Source organism: Falco naumanni, chromosome 10 (assembly GCF_017639655.2).
Source record: "Falco naumanni isolate bFalNau1 chromosome 10, bFalNau1.pat, whole genome shotgun sequence".
Taxonomy (NCBI): domain Eukaryota; kingdom Metazoa; phylum Chordata; class Aves; order Falconiformes; family Falconidae; genus Falco; species Falco naumanni.
The window spans coordinates 32,387,449-32,401,631 of NC_054063.1; the positions used below are offsets into that span (position 1 = coordinate 32,387,449).

The 14,183-nt window shown below is 60.2% G+C and overlaps 1 protein-coding gene across 2 annotated transcripts in view; it reads right to left on the bottom strand.

Moving 5' to 3' along the window:
* SRC (SRC proto-oncogene, non-receptor tyrosine kinase) overlaps positions 1-14,183 on the bottom strand; it is a 30,173-nt gene that overhangs the window by 12,260 nt on the left and 3,730 nt on the right. For both annotated transcript variants that reach the window (XM_040609073.1, XM_040609072.1), the window contains exon 2: positions 3,753-3,828. The gene's annotated coding sequence lies outside the window, so the exon portion shown is untranslated. The remainder of the gene's footprint in view (positions 1-3,752; positions 3,829-14,183) is intronic.

A 14,183-nucleotide genomic window follows, 5' to 3' on the forward strand; every position in this document is an offset into this window, starting at 1 on the left:
ACAAACATCCACGAATCTGGATTACTCCGACGGCAGAAGTTTGGAGAACCCATAGCTGCATCACTCTGCTTGCTCTTTAGATGGGGATTTAAATTTAGATGGGGATCTAAATGCTTGAGGATGTTCCCGTGAAGTCCAAAACGTGCAGCAAATGGGATAAAAGTTTAAAACAGGAAGAGTTTCAGGCAGTTACCAGCTAAGGAACAAGGGATCTCGGCTTTATATATATAGTCATGCCTTCCTTTCCACTCAAGATCATGCTCTATAAATACCTTCAAGGTAATGACATAAATGAAGGAAGGGAATTATTTGCAGTCTCCAAAGATGGCAGGATACCCAGCAGTGTCCTGAAGCTATGGAAGGAAATATTTAGGCTAGATCACGCATGGCTGGAGGGAAAAGGGAGGTGGAACAACCAGGGAGGAGAGTATTTCCGACAAGAAAAAACGAGCAGGGAAGGAGCAGAGGAGGCAGCCACTGTCCGTGACGCGTGGACCTGGATGCAGCCACCTGCGAGGCTTTGCTGAGGGCTCAGCCTCACGCAACAGATGGTTTTCCCAACCCAGCTTCTGAGAGAAGCTTGGGCCAAGCCTCCATGAGCGGGGCAGAGCCACAGGGCAGCTCCAGCAGCCTGCCAGCCCCAGCGTCGGCGGAGCAGAGCTCCCTGGCTCCTGCCGTGGGGAAGCTTAGGGGTGCCAGGCATAAGCTCTGCTCCCCTCCGCAGAGTGAGAGCTTTGCCTAACAATCGGGGCTTATTTTCCTAAAGACCCAACTTCCATTGGCTGTTTTCCAGCTCCAAAATTGCACAGACAACCAGCAGCATCCCCTGTCCTGCTTTCGTGCAGGTTTGCTTCAGCTGCCACTGTGCTGGCAGGATCAGACCCTGCCAGGATTTGGGAAGCAGAATAAACCGATTTTTCACTGCTCGGTGGAGAGTGGAGCCGTCCTTCCTCCTGCGCATGCAGGCGATGAGGAGGGACCGGTGCCTCTATCTGCCACGGGACCCGGTCCATGCATGTCTGTGCTGGGCTTTGGGGCCCTCAGAGCAAGGGAAGGTCAAATATAAGCTTTGCTTGAAAATCGCCACCACCGGCAATCCAGAGGCAGTTCCTGCAGTGGAAGGGAGGGGGTCTATCCTGGAAATAAATGCACTTTCAAAAGCCTGGTGCAGAAGATGCTAAAGCAGAACCGCGGGGGAAAGCACGACTTTAGAAACAAGAAAAAGCCCCCACCGCTAAGGAAAGCAAACCTCCCTGTCCCCCAGCCAGCCCACTGCTCACCTCCGCCCGGGGCTCCGGCAGCCACTGGTGCTCCCGGGATGCCAGTGGCGGTGCGGGGACAAAAGCGGGAGCACAGTGGGGCTGTGACCGCGCAGCTTGTGACTGCCCACGCGACCGTGAGCAAGGGGTACAGCCGCTCAGAGTTTCCCCTGGAAGCAGCACTTCCCCAGGCAGGAAAACACCCGAGCCGGGGTGGCGGATTTAGCAGCGCTATGGGGACGCCGAGTGTCCCCTGAGCACGCCCTGTGGGACTGCCAGCCTGGGTCGGCAACTGATTTACCAGCACGCTGAGAAAAATCGGAGTATGAAATAGTCAATATGCCTAGAGATAAGCCAGGAGCAGAGCACAGAAGGGGAACAGCGGATCCCCAGGCACTTCCCCAGTGTCCCCAAAGCACAGAGGTCCTCATCCTCCCACCCATCAGCCTGTGGGCACAGGACCTGCACCTTCCAGGCATGTCCTGGCCAGGGATGCCATGGACCATGAGTTCATCCCACCTTGAGCAGTGGTTTTAGGGAGGGAGAGCTCTCCAACACCCATTGCAAGCTCTCAGCTTGTGCCTGGGTGCCAAGCCTCCTTGGCAAGGGCTTTGCTGGGTCTGTGCTGCTCACCGGGATGTGCTGCTCTGACAGGGCCCAATCCGGCTGCCGGGGCTTTGGCTTCAGGAGCCAAAGATGGGAGAGGAGGAGACACGAGCCTGCGATCCTCTGGGGAAGGGGCTGCAGAGCAGCAAGCCCCACTCCCAGCTCTCCTGTTGCAAACAGCTTTGCACCTAAACAGCTGCACACACTTGCTTCCATCTGACTAGTGCAAAATGTAGGCAACCCCAAACCGTGCCCAGAGGCACTGCCAGCCTTGCCCCAACCCCGCTCCAGTCCCAGGTAACTCAGCCAAAGCAATGAGGCTTTAGCCTTGCAGCTGCCTCAGGGGGGCACATTCCTCACCTGCCCCCAGGGGGGAGCGGGGGGGGGGGGGGGACACCGGAGAAAACCCCTGCAGCCCCCGCATCGCCTGGCAGACGGCGAGGGAAGGGTGCACACCCTGGAAGGATGCAGGGGTTGTGCAAGAACCTGGCAGAGGAGTTATTAATCATGGCAGGAATGTGCTGTGCCCTCAGGTCCTGGGCGAAAGGAGGGGGGGGGGGGTATGCACCAGCCCTGCCGGTGGGGAGAGAACCCCCCCCTGCCTCCAGCAGAGCGGATGACGAAACCTCACAGAGCCAAGGGACAGAGAAGTGGGTGAACCCACCGGCCAGCCACGGTGGCTCCCGGCACATCCCAGCAGCATCACTGGGAGCTGTGGGACAGCATCCCAGCACCAGATTGCAGATACCCACGGCCACAGCTGTGCTGTACCGGTGCCTCACGTACAGTGCTCCTGCACGGGACAGGCTGCAGGCGCGCTCGGAGCCGCCAGCGTCCAGCCAGTATCTCCCTGCTCCCGTGCTTCTCCCAGCCAACCGTGCTGCGATGGGGGGACTGCGATGGGGGGGGCTCAGCACCGCTCCCCACCTGACAGTGCAATAGGGGGGGCTCAGCATCGCTCCCCACCTGACAGTGCTGCGATGGGGGGGGCTCAGCACCACTCCCCACCTGACAGTGCTGCGATGGGGGGGGGCTCAGCATCGCTCCACACCTGACAGTGCTGCCATGGGGGGGGCTCAGCATCGCTCCACACCTGACAGTGCTGCGATGGGGGGGTCTCAGCATCGCTCCACACCTGACAGTGCTGTGATGGGGGGGGCTCAGCACCGCTCCCCACCTGACAGTGCTGCCATGGGGGGGGCTCAGCATCGCTCCCCACCTGACAATGCTGCGATGGGGGGGGCTCAGCATCGCTCCACACCTGACAGTGCTGCGATGGGGGGGGGGCTCAGCATCGCTCCACACCTGACAATGCTGCGATGGGGGGGGGGGTTCAGCACCGCTCCCCATCCCAGCCAGTGCCTCGGCTTCCAGCCAGCCTTCCCCTCCCGAGGTCTGTGCGGCAGCGGCGGGCTGGAGTGCGGCCAGCATTCCCGGTGCTCGCCTCTGACTGATGCGAGGCAGCGTAGCGTACGGAGGCAGCTTTCCTGCAGCGGGGATTAGCACCCCGGGCACGTCGCAGCCTGCAGGAACTCCCCTGCTTTCCGCTCCGGGGGTCAGCGCCAGCGGCAAACTGCAAACCACCGCGGCGGCGAGCTGCGAGGCCTCAGCTCTGCCCCATGGCCGGCCACGCTGTGGGACCACCAAGGGGTGGGCAGGACAACGGGAGGGGTCTGCATTTCGCTCTTGCACCCAGCGCCCAACCCACCCACCGATGCTCAAGGGCCAAATCTCGCTGTTGCAGAGCAGCCGGTACCCCAGATCTGAGCCCCCCCAGGGGGGCAGGAGGGTTTCCCGTTTTCTGGGTGGGTTCATCCAGCAAAGCAGCCTGGTCCCCCCTCCCCGGGCTGTCGGAGATGCCTTACCAGTGCTTTGGAGATGCCTTACCAGTGCTTTCTGGCTACAGCCTCGCCGCGGGGTGGGGAGGGGCCGCCGGCGAAGTCAGCTCAGCTCCAGCCGCAGCCTGCCAGACGGAGGGAACGTCAGCACCCGCAGCACCCGCCGCCAGCCCCGCACCCCGCTGCCCTCTCCCCCCGCACTGCCGCTGGCACCCTGGGCTGCTGCTGCCTTCCTCCTCCTCCTCCTCCTCCTTGCCATCCCTCCAGCACAGGGCCGGCAGCGCACGCCCGCTCGCTCTGATCTCTCATGTGTGAAGAGGGGACGATTCTCTGCTCCACTTGTCAAACCCACCCGGGGATGGGAGAGGAGGCGGCTGGAGCCACCCCCAGAGATGTCCCGGGGCAGGAGGGGAGCGCAGACACCCCCAGCCCACCGAGGGATTTTCTGGGGGGGAAGCGAAGCTGGTTCCTCCAGACACACCAGCATTTCCAGCCCTGCCTCTCTATCAATGGACGGGCAGGACTGGTGGCAGGGAGCACTGGCCACCAACTGGGGACCTTGTCCCCATATGAGAGTCACCTTCTCCATCCCCAACACACAGACAGATGCTATGGCATGAACCAAGCACAAGGTCTGGGAGCACTTGGTGCTGCTCGTGCCCTGACTCAGCCAGAAAAGCACATTTTAGCCAATTTTTTCAAAAAGGACAGTGTACGATGGGGGGACACTTCTCAGCTGCAGTGGTTTGGGGCAGAGCTTCAGGTTAAAAGTAGAGCAGGGCATGGCCCCACAGCCTGGCTCTGCCACCCCCTCCCAGCCCTGAGGTCCTGCAGGAACTGCCCTTTCTTCCCTCTCACCTACCAAAAGCAAAATCTTTCTCCAGCCGGCCCTGCTCACCCAGCGCTGGGCAGAGGCTTCAGCAAGGGGCTCCCGCTTGCCTGGCACAGAGGGGATCCAGCCCCCCCGGCCTCACAGCCCTGCGCAGCATCCCAACAGGCTCCTGTCCCCCCAGGCTTCACATCTCATGGGGTGGGGACGGGACATCCCAGACGGATGGGTACAGGGCAGGCAGGTTTTCGCTACCCTGCGATCTAACCCTGCTGGGAGCAAGCCTGGAAGCGAGACCAGCCGCAGCCTCCTGCCTTTACGCAAGGGCCTTCAGCCATGAAGGTGCAGCGAGGAGAGGGCTCGTACAGACCAGCAGTAAAGGAGAAAGCGCTGCCGCTCCCCCAGCACCGCTGGCTGCCATCGCAGCCTCCCCTGCCCCAGCCGTCCCGCCCCGATCTGCTCGGCCTGTGCGTTACCCAGATCATGGCACGCAGCCCCACAGCACACACCCCAGCCTTGTTAACCTCGCAACCGCTGCAGCGCGGTGGTGGAAACTACCGAGTTAACCTCCGTGGGGTCAGCGTGATGCCAGGCACCTGCCCCATGTCCCTCTTCCTGGGGAGGGGGTGCCCAGGACAGTGGCTGCCACGCAGAGGATGGACCACACCGCAGGTTTATTTTGATGGCCTCTCCTTCCCCCCGCTAATAAGTTTTGTCACTATTTTTAGTGCATTTGATTAGGATAATAAGCAGCGGCTGATTGACAGCTCTTTAAGACTTTGAATGGTTTGTAATTTGTACTTGACTAATATTCGCTGGCAATAATTGCACAGCGGGATGGAAGGTGGGGGAAGCTGCAGACTCAACTCCAGGCTGCAGCACATACAAATAAGCCACGTACGCACACGGTGCCTGTGTCCCGCCACCCCTGCATGCTGTGCCACTTGGGCTCCTGGCCTCACGCTGTGCGGCCATGGGCGTGTTTAGACAAAATAGGACCAAAACAGCCACCAGGGAAACCCAAATACTCCTCAGGCTGGTGCCAACCACGTGCCCGGGCAGTGGGGTGCGAGGTCCTCCGAGGGGGAAGGGACAGGTCCCTGCGCAGAGGGATGCGCTTGCAGCCCTCGTGCTCCCAGGTTTGGGTATTTGGTGGCTGCAGTGGCAGCAGCCCTGCACAGCCCTGCCACTCGCTCGGCTGGGGGGCTGCCACCCCCACAGCGCATCGCTGGCACAGCCGTGACCGGGCTCAGGCCATCTGCCAGCACTGCCACCCCCGTGTGTCCCCGTGTGCTGCTGGGCTCTGCAGCTGGAGGGAAGGGTGCACCCTGCCCTGGCCAGAGGCTGCAGCAAGGAGAGCTGCAGCGAGAGGCCACCCCCGCCCTCCCCTCTCCAAAAGCAATTAAAAATGAAGCACACTTGGCTGCACAACTCAGCTCTGATCAGATCACGGCACGCGAGACAGCAACATCCCCGTCCTCCCCTGCCAGTGCTGGAAATGCTGCCTGACCTGCCCAGCATCCCCATGCCTCTGACACCCGTATCCCCAGGGTTTCTCCCCCCCAAAAAATGAAATGGCAAGTTGGGATGCGGGGAAAGGCTCCATCCTCTGCCCTACCTCCCCACGGCTGAGATGCTCTTGCAAAGGCAACAGGGAGGGGAACCGGCTGCTCTCAATCAAGTCCCGCTCGGACTGTTTTCCACTGCACCCTGCTCTCTCAAGGATCCATACAATGCCTGTGGTATCGCCAGGCTGATAGCGGGGCTGGTGGTGAAGGGGAAGGATCTTATCTTCTTTTCAAAGACACTAACAAAAGACAGTGATTGGGAGCAGACAAAACACAGCAGCACGGCTTCTGGGAGGCAGCAGAAACCTTGGGAAATGCCGTGACAGGCTGGGGCCCAACACCAGACACGGAGCCTTGGGGAGGGAGAATTCTCCGGCAAAACAGGCTCTGTCCTTGGGGCTGCTGAGAAGCTGGGTGGGCACCGAGCATCCCTGCTGGCAGACGGGATGGAAGAGGTGGTGGGGGAGAGGTGGCGAGGGGCCAGGGGCACCAGTGCCCACCCGCTGCCAGAGGGAGCCGAGCCACGTCCCCGGCTTGCAAAGCCCCAGCAAGATTAATAACAGCAACTGTCTCACGCCAGACTGAAAAATGAAGCATGCAGGACGGCAGGCGAGACAAAGCAGCCTCACGGCACCCAGCCCACAGCAGCAGCTCCCGGGGATGGGAAGGAGCAGGGAGCCGCGATCTCAAACCCACCCTGACCCACTCCATCCCCCCTTGCATACAACCAACCCCCTCCCAGCAGGGCTGGGGTCCAGCCAGGGCAGATCCGTCCAGAACAAACCAAAGGCACCTTTGAGGTGTGCCATTAAAGCCAGAGATGTCCGGCTGGAGGCAGGCAGGCAGCCAAGAGCCAACGGGCACTTCGCCGTCCCTCACGTGTCCCCCCTGTGAGGGCAGCACCGCCAGCGGGGTCAGTGCCATGGCACCACACCACGGGGACATGGTGGAGACGCTGGCCACCGTGCTGGGGGTGATGAATTGCTGCAAGCACGGCGAGGTGGTACCCCAAGAGCCACCACCCTGTCCCCCTCCCTGCACTGCCTCCTGCTCCCTCCCCACATTCCGGTAGGAAATGCAGCCCCGGACACGCTCACGCAGCAGTTTCCCCCTTGGTCCCAGGGGATGCTACTGAAATCTTGCTTTTTCCCATGAAAAGCATCGCGGCTGGGGCCAGCGAACAGCAGCACAGCCCCAGTGCTTCGGGGAAAGCCTCGCTGCCCCAGCTCAGCCCACCATCCCCTCCCGCCACCAAACACAGCAGGGCACAGCGTTCCCCATGGAAAAAGCAATTCCTGGCCCCTGTCCCATGCCATCGGGCTTTGCCTGGTACAAGGGGGGTAACACAGAGGCACATCTCTGCCCAGCTGGGATCAGCTCTGCTGCAGTGAGTCCCAGGTGCTGGTGAAATGGGGGAACTGCTCTCCCAGCCCCACAAACCAGGGTTTGATGCTGCAGATCCTCTCCCTGCCCAGCTGACGCAAGGAGGGCACGCCTGGGTTGTGCCTCCAGCCTTCCCCCTCCGCAAGGGCACTCGTTTCTCACCTGCACTGATTCCTAAAACTGGAGAGATGCAGAGATGCTCACTTCATCTCTTGGCTCCAACTCGGGGACCAGGGAAGCTGCAGGCAGGTGACCCTGATGCCCTCCTGGGACCCCTACTTTGCCCAGCAACTGCATGTTGAAGGCACCTGAGTTAAGGCACCCCAGCCCTCCCCTGGCTCCCCACAGCTGATGGGAACCTCTCCCAGATGGAAGGAATCGCTGGTGGAGGAGGGCAGCACAGCTGCTGCGCAGGGGCCTGGCTACACGCTCCCCACACATGTAAGTCCCAGCCCCTCCCATCTGACCCTGTCAACCCCCGTTAAATTTAAAACCATCTTAATTAAAGCTCCACAGCTCAAGCTAGGAGGGGCCAGTGGGTCACAAAAGGGGAAAGGATAATTAAATCAACCATCCAAATTCACTGCCCCCCAAGCATGTGGGAGAGTCATGGTCAGGAGCAATGCAAAATGCCTCCCCAAAAGATGTGTCAAAACAGGGAGTTCAGAAGACCAAAACAAACCCCTGAGAAGCACAAAATCAGGTTTTGGATATTTATCTGGCCAAGAAACTGGGGAACACCAAACACACAGAGGGGGAGCCATGCAGGGAGCTCAAGCCCTCCCCATGGGGCAGGGCCAGCCCCTCCACAGGCAGATTTTGGCTTGCCGGGGTGATGGGCAGCAGCTCTCCCAACGCTGCAGCTGCACACAGCTGCAGGCAGTGCCCCCCGCTATCCCTGTAGCACCCCGACACCAGCTGAGGCCAGAGGCAGCCTGACAGTGTAAGACTGGCAAGAAAAAGTCGCAAGCCTTATCTCCCCGAAATAACACAGCTGGCTGCTTGGAGCAAGCAGGATGCACGGCAAGTCGTGCTTGCTGGTGCCGAGCGCCCAGTTTTAAGCCTTTTTCTCCCCCAAGGGATGGGAGAAGGGAAGGTGTCACACCCCCATCCCCACATTGCAGCAGATCTGGGTACCGATGGGGCCATACCTTCAGATCCCCCGGCGTGCGGGTGCAGGCAGCCTGGGCTGACCCACTGTGACGCTCACCCACTCACAGCCCCACGCTTCAAGTTCCTGGGAGCTGGCAAAGCTTTGCACACTCAAAGCTGCCTCCACGGCAGTGGTTTTTAATATACATCACCGAGCAGCATGGAGGGCTCCAGAGGGAGCTGGCAGCTGCCCCTCCTGCCAGACATGTCACCGAGCAGAGCTTGCGGGAGCTCCTGGCACACCCCTGCATCACACCGAGCCGTGCTGGGAGCTGCGGCCCCTTGCAGAGGGCTGCACTGGGAGCCACTGCTCCAACAAGGGAGTGCGGGCAGCCATCAGTGCCCCACTGCTCCTGTCCACCTCCAGGCAGCAGCAAAGCCACTCCAAAAATCAGGGCTTCCACAGCTCTGCCAGCCCCATGCCCGGGTCCAAAGGAGACCCCCTGGCTTCAGGACGCTGCTAGAAAGTGTTTGGGGTTGACAAAAGTCAACTGAAGGCTCCTGGAGCCCCCACTGTCCCCTGTTATCCATGCATGAGCGCTTTGGGAGAGCTCTGGGGCAGGCGGAGAACAAACACACGCGTCCTGCAAACCCAGCCCAAGCCTGCTGCTTGCACGCACAGAGAAAGGGGAGCCACAGGGGAGCGGGGAGCACCTCGCTTCCCAGCCAGCACGCATCCCCTTCGGCATCCTGGCAATTAGAGACGGGAAAAAAAAAAGCTTTCTCACCACAAGGGTGGTCCACCACGGGAACAGGGGCCAGAGAGGCGGTGGGATCTCCAGCAGGAGATGCTCAAAGCTGCCCGGGTGCTGTGCAGCCTGACCTCGTTGGCGCAGCTCTGGGTTGGAGCAGGGATGCCCATCAGTGCCTCCCAGCCTGACTCAGCCTGCACTTCCAGCATTCCCACCAGGACACCAGCCAAAGCAAGGAATTGCCCAACCAGCTCCAGCAAATGCTTTCTAAAGACACACAAAGCCTTTGGCCTGCGTTAACCCTAAGCCAGCTTCTCCCAGACAGGTGATGAGGGCACTGCTCTCCGCCTGCCAAGGAGAAGGAAAGAAAATGCTTCCAAGGGCAGGAGTGCCTGTGGGGCTGGGAAGCGCCGAAGCTGGGCAGGGAAGCACTGATGTCAAGCTGAGCCGGTGCTAGGAGCCAGAGCTCCTGGCCACGGGGACTGCCTGGAGCCGCAGAGTGATGCTTCCCCAAGAGCCCTCTAGCCCAGCACTGGGATTCCGTGTCCCTCAAAACATGCCTTTGTAATACTAGACCATGGGCATGGTGACAACCACAAGCTCCCACTGCCTGCCACCTAATTCTCCAGTTTCCCACAGCCCCATCACATCAGTGCTGTTCCCATCCTTCTCCAGGTGAAGTACCGGGGCGAGGGATCAGCCCCACTGGAAGGGGTGATGGAGACACGGTGACACAAGCTGGCCTCTCAAGCAAGAGGGAGGATTTCTGTTCCCCATTTCTGCAGCACGTCTCCCAGCGCAGCCAGCCTCAGGCTCCAGGAAATGGAGTTTGCTTCTGCTTTTTGGGGAGAGGGAGAGGTCCATCTGCCCTGGCTGCTCTCCGGGGATGGCTGTGGCGCAGCACCCAGCCTGCCCTGCACCCGGCTCCTGGGGAAGCAGGAGGCTGATGTGACTCATGGGTGGCTCAGATCCGGCCAAAACGGTGCTGCCACCTGTACGTGCCCCAGCTGGAGGGCTGCCGCACCCCACAGCACCCAACAGTGCCACAGAAATTTCACCCCAGGGCAAGGACAGCGGAGCAGGCAGGCAGCAAATCTCTAGGGCAGGGGGAGGAAGGGGGCAAGGAACACGGCAGGAGGCAGAAAAGCTCCAGATCTGAGCAAGTTACAACCACCCCTGGCCACACTGGCGTCACTGTTAAAACATTTCCACTTTCAGAGAAACCAGCCCATCCAGTCCAGCCAGGAGAGGAGCTCCCTGTGGCTACACCAGCCCTCCGGGGCTGGAGCCGCAGCCCCACCGGCCCCGCAAAGGGGTCCGGGTCCTGCAGGACCCCTATGGCAGGCAACCCCCCCAACAAACCTCCTGACATGGAACAGGAACTGAAAAGCTCACTGGTAAAACAGGGAAAATGCAGGGTGGATACCTGCACCCTCAACACAAACCCCGTGCATCACCCCGCTGCCGGCCAGGAGTCACAGGGACCGGGCAGGATGCGTGCTGGGGCTCACTGCAATGGGAGGGTATGAAGAAGGAGAAGCCAAGCAGAGGCCAGGGGTCTTCCATCAGCAATTTTCAACACTTCCCACTTCACAGACTCCTGAACGGTTTCAAATGAATAAGCAGGATCCCACACAGCAAACTCATGCTGATTATTGGCTTATTTTCCTGGGTTACTTTGGGACTCTGGGACATGTGCCCGAGACAAACCATGTGTTCCACAGAACCGTGGGGCCACCGGCCCTAATGCACACATGCTATGGGGGCAGCGGGTGGCTGCAGGTCAAGGCTGGGTGATCAGGATCAGCCTCCAGCCATGCACGCTCGACTCCGCTTTCACCTCAGCAGGCACGGATGGGTCAGGTGGCAGCTGGCACAGCCTGGGACCATAGCTCTGGTCTCAGCACCATCAGACCCCATGTCGAGGCATGCCTGGGGAGCCTGGACTTCACTGGTGGCTGAGCCCCAGGAGATGCTGGTCTCCACAGCCACTCCCATCTGCACCACCGAAACAAAGCAACTCGCTCGGATGCATCAGAGGAAGCAACCCGGGAGGGTCTTGAGAAGATCAGCCAGCCCCGGACAGCGTTTCTATATCCAAAAAGCTGTGCCGATTCCCCGGTCTCTCCCAGTGTGAGCGGGATGCTCAGCAGCTCCACTGGAGCTGCCGGGAGAGGAGCCGGCCAGGAGGTGCAGCCCCAGACGGTGCTCACTATAAACAGCTTGAGCAGATGAAAAACAAAGAAAAACGCTGAGCTGGTGTCTTTTATCCCTGCCACTCCTGGAGGGGGGAGCCGGGCTCCGCGCACCTCTGGCTGCAGCGGTGGTGGGGAGTGGAGATGGGCTATGGGTGAGGTGGACGGGACCAGCCCCGCGCTGCCGACACCAGTCAGTGGCATGGGACAAGCTGCAAGTGGACCCTGCAGCCTCCCGTGGCATCTCTCCAGCCCTCGCTTGTGCTGCTGTTCCTACCCAAAATAACCACACCAGAGCCTGCAGGGATGGGATGAAGGGACAAAGAGCATCTCCTCTGCTTTCCATCACCTGTAGCTCACGGTGGCTTCAGCACAGCCCACCCAGAGCACAGTGTGAGAGCTATCCCCATCCCCGAAGCACCAAGAAGGGCTCAGATTAGGGTACGTACACACATGTGCATGCACATCCACACATGGCTGTGCACACGTGCAAGCAGCCGGGGTGGGCAGGCAGCTCTGCCACGTGCTGCCCTCCTTGCCCAGCCCCAGCCACACACACCGGTCCCAGCACCTCGAGCCTTTCCAACCCACGCACTTCCAAACTCAACTGTCCATGATGCTGGAGCACGAAACTCATCCTGGTCACAGTGACTTCTGCAGCTACATATGCACCCTTCCTTGTCCCCCGACACCCTCCCTGCCCCGCACAGCAAAGTGCTCACCAGCAGCTCCCCTTCAGCCGTGCCGATCCCTTCCCTGGCACCGCGGTTCCCCACCAACACTTGCCCGATGGGCAGGGGAAGGAAAGGGCCTGTCCAAGCTGGAAGTGACTCTGACAGCCTTTTCGTGTGGGTTTGTTTTGCAGAAGTCACCAAGCGCACGCTTCCGCCCTGAGAGCATCCAGAGCCCAGGACAGGACCTCCCGACCCTGCTGCTGCTGGCACCAACTGCAGCCTGGTGGCACTGCAAAGCCACCAAGCCACAAGGGCTGGCTTCGGTCAGGGAGACCAGTGCTCAGCTGGGCCACGGTCTGGGGAGGAAGCCCTCGAAAGCCGCTGTGGCCAAGGAAGGTGGTGGCACTTAGCAGAGATAAGATTATATTTGCCCTGCCTAAGGAAGAGCTTTGCCCATGGCACCTGCATGGCGTAGAGCAGTGCAGCTGATGCTGGTGAAGGAGGGGGGAGAGGGGGAAACTGAGGCACACAGTGCTTCTCACCGAGTGGGGAAGCAAGGTGGAGCAGTGAAACCCAGACACGGTGCTGCACCTCCAACCCCAAATTCCTGCTAAAGGGTGCTCCAAGGCAAGACATTTTTGGGATTTGTTTAGCACCGACCTGACCCTGTCACGCTACCCCCAAACCAGGGCACAGCGTGGGAAGGGGCACATGGCTTGGGACAGGCTGGACATGTTAACCTCACCCACGGAGGAGGGGACAATGCAGCTTTTACCCTCATTGCCCAGGTTTTTCATGGCCGGGATTGCCAAACACGGTTGGGAAGGCTGGGAGCAGCCACACCGGGTGGAAGCTGGTTTTGCAGCATGCAGTCAGGTTTTCCTCCATCCACCCAGCCCTAACACGGCAAGTTTGGGGCCAGCCAAAACCTCACGGTCACTGGACGAGACCACAACAGGTCAAGGATGGGATGGGGCTGGGAAACTCAGGGCCAGCCTCCAAAACTTGCAGCAAGGGGAAGGAAGCACAGCACAGCCCGAGTCACAAGTGTCACCAGATCACACGTGGGCAGAGGCAGTGACCCAGCAAAGCCCGCTCGCCCTTCGCTGCAGCCCCCCAAGCCATCCTGGCGCCCTCCCAGCGTGGCAGCCCACGCGTGCCAGGCTGCACGCCTTGCCCGAACCTCTGCTACTTCCCCGGCTGCGAGGCGAGGGCAGGCTCACCACGCACGTGCCCCATTTCATATATTTTTGCCTTAAACGCCCAGGCAGTTCTGTTCCCCACATTCCTCCAGGCGATCCCACCAGTCCCACACGCCAGCCAACAGGTATTTCAGATGCTGCATCTCCACCGAGACCGCCTGGAGCCAAGGGGCTTGGGGAGGTTAACTGAAGGTCTGAATTAAAACCAGTGACCACCCCCCCTTGCCCAGAAGCTGACACCTCACGGCAGCCCTGCCACCCCCTGCCCTCCCAAACAGCTCCCCGCTCCGCGGCGAGGGCAGCCAGGAGATCCGTAGCCCGAAGGGAAGTCAGTGCAAGACGCAGATTTGCAGGTCCTGGTTCCTGGCCCAGGTTCAAACCACATTTGTTCCTGAAATCTGTTTCAGGGCTGTATTTTCAAAGCGTGCGTGTGCAGAGGCACGTGCAAAGCCGCACAGGTTCCCGCTGCAGCAAGCACCAACGTTGCCCGTGCCAACACGGGGCCAAGTTGGGAGCCTGGATGCACCTGAGCACCGACTGCAGCCCACGCTGATGTAGCCATCCATGCTCAGCCAATTAATTATATATATATTTTTTTTCCTCCTAAGCACACAATATACCATGCTATCTCACAGCTTGCTGCCCATTTAAAAGACGAGGACTGAAGGCATTGCTATTCTTCTGAGGCCTGCTTTAAAATAGCCCCACGACACACTGCACATTTTCTTTTGCTGATGGGCGGAAACTTCAGCAAGACGCGAGCCCCGCGGGAGCTGGTCCGCACC